Here is a 2,441-nt window from a genome sequence, read left to right as displayed (position 1 = left end):
ATAGGATGTCCAGGCTGAGGGACTTCTTCAGTGGCACCTTGTCCTTCCTGGAGATTAGTTCAAGAAGTCTGTCACAGGTCCAATGGTGCTGCAGAGTCAGCTCAGGCAGCAAACACCTCTCCTGGCATTCCTGCACAGCCCAGCTCTGTTTATCCCCCTGGCCTTGGGCACTGCAGGGTTTGCTCTCTTAATGGGAACCTCCTTTCACCATTACATTGCCACCTGCTAGCCATGCCAGCATGTCACCACTTGCAATCAAAGACCTTGCGTACATGAGGTCCTTGGTAACCTGTTTATCTGTAACAAATCTTCAGTCAGCACCACAGCTGACGTGCTGAAGCCAACACATATGCAAACACATGCAGCCTGGGGTGCAGGCAGCAGCAAATGGAGATGGACAAGCTGTCACAGGACTGCCACATGATTGGAATACCGGAGATGTAGTGGGATCACTCGCATGACTGGAGTCCTTCAATGGCAGGGTGCAAGTTCTTCAGGAGAGACCACCAGGGATCATCAGGAAGGGCATGCCCTATGTGCGAAGAGGCATCTTGGATGTATGGAGCTCTTCCATGGGATGGACCAAAGGAGGCAGCTCTGAAGGGCAGAGGAGCTCAGGAAAGCCAGCAGGTCACTAAGGACAGCATCCATCAGGCACAAGAATGCTCCACACGAACAGTCTGTAAAGCTGGTAGACATCTCTGCGGCCCAGCTTGGCTAAACAGGGAGCTCCCACGTGATCTCCAGGGCAATAAGGCAGCCTACAGAAAAGGGAAGCAGGCAGAGGCTGCAAAGGAGGCATTTAGAAACACTGTCCAGCAAAGTAGGGATGGTGTTAAGGAAGCCAAAGCTCCTCTGGGACAGAGACACTTGCAGGGGATGTGAAGGACAGGAAGAAGAGCTGCTACTGCTTCAGTGACAGTAAAAGAATAAACAAGGAGATGTGGGCTCACTGCTGAAAGGGGCAGGGATTCTTGTAAAAGCAGATGTAGATAGGTGTGGGGAAGTCAAGTCCTTCCTGGCTTCAGCCTTCACCCACAGAGTCTCCTGAGTTGTTGTGCCTTGAGTCAGGAGTCCTGAGGAGAATACGAACGCACAGTGCCTAAGTCTCTAGAACTCAACCCATACAAGTCTATGGGATTGGATGGCTGGCATCCATGGACATGGACAGAGCTGGCTGGTATGACAGCAAGGCTGCTTTTTATCATCTTGGAAAGGTTGTGGAGATCAGGGGAGGTCCCAGTGAGCAGAAAAAGGAAGCCAGGTAAAGGTGGGGTATGCAGGGGTATACTCCACATCCCGTCCTGTTGGAAAGGCTCATCAGTGGGGCAGAACAACACGTGCATCAGGACAGGCAGAGACCTGACCAGCAGAGGAGTGACCCTGAGGAGAAGGCCGTGGACATTACGAGCGATGCCATATGAGCCAGTGATGTGTGCTCACAACAAATGAGGCCAGCTGCATACAGGACTGCATTAGGAAGAGCATGGCCACCCAGGCAAGGGCACTTCTTATCCCCCTCGACTCAGCACTGCTGTGGCCACGTCTGGAACAGTGTGTCCCAGTGTGGGCTGCCCAGTGCTGGAGGAATGGGGAGCAACTGGAGAGGGTCCAGAGGAGGTCTGCCAAGATGGGGATGGGGGCCTTAAGCACATGGCCTGTCTGGAGAGGTTGAGAGACCTGGGCTGCTGACGTAGAGGATAAGGCCAACATGGTAGTGACCTGTGACTGCCTGTGACAGAGTGGTTTCAGAGATGATGGAGCTTTACTTGGTAGTGGGAGGCAGCATAAGAGCCACAAGTTGCATCTGGAGAGGTTCAGACCGCACTTCAGGTAACAAGAATGTCACTTGAAGGGTAGTGCTGTGGTGCACCAGCACACCCAGAGGGACTCTGTGATCAGCCCCTGGCTTTGTGTTTCAAGCAGCAGCCAGCAAGGACAGAGGGGTGTGAAAAGGTGGGGAGATCCTGCAGTGAAAGCAAGGTGGGGAAGAATTTTGAGTGTCTACAGGCTGCAGGGAAAGAGGTGCAGCTTTGGGACAGCTTAGGACAGCCTGTGGTGGAGATGACCAAGGGCAATGCCAAGGCTGAAAGCCTCCAAAAGAACTGAGGTCTTTGTCCTCTTGGCTATGGCTAGTGTCTCTGCCACAGAGGCCTATGAGAAGATGACGTTTCCTTACAGCACTGTGGCCTTGCTGCCTCCTCGCCTCCACGGAGCTGTACCGTGTCCTGTACTAGGCATTGTGCACCTCCCCTACCCTGACACTGCCCCCAGCAAGAGCCCTGAGCAATATGGGAGGGAAAGCATCACCCTACCCAGGGTCTGGCCGTGGGGCTTGGCCATTCTGCTTGGTAGCACACATCCAGGTTGACCTGGCATCACAGCCACCTGCACATTGCCTTTGCCTACCTGCAATCAGGGCCTCCAGCTTTGTGCTCTAA

This window comes from Dromaius novaehollandiae, unplaced genomic scaffold (genome assembly GCF_036370855.1).
Source record: "Dromaius novaehollandiae isolate bDroNov1 unplaced genomic scaffold, bDroNov1.hap1 HAP1_SCAFFOLD_27, whole genome shotgun sequence".
NCBI classification, from domain to species: domain Eukaryota; kingdom Metazoa; phylum Chordata; class Aves; order Casuariiformes; family Dromaiidae; genus Dromaius; species Dromaius novaehollandiae.
The sequence above is the reverse complement of the archived record's forward strand: the minus strand, read 5'-3'. Positions refer to the sequence as shown.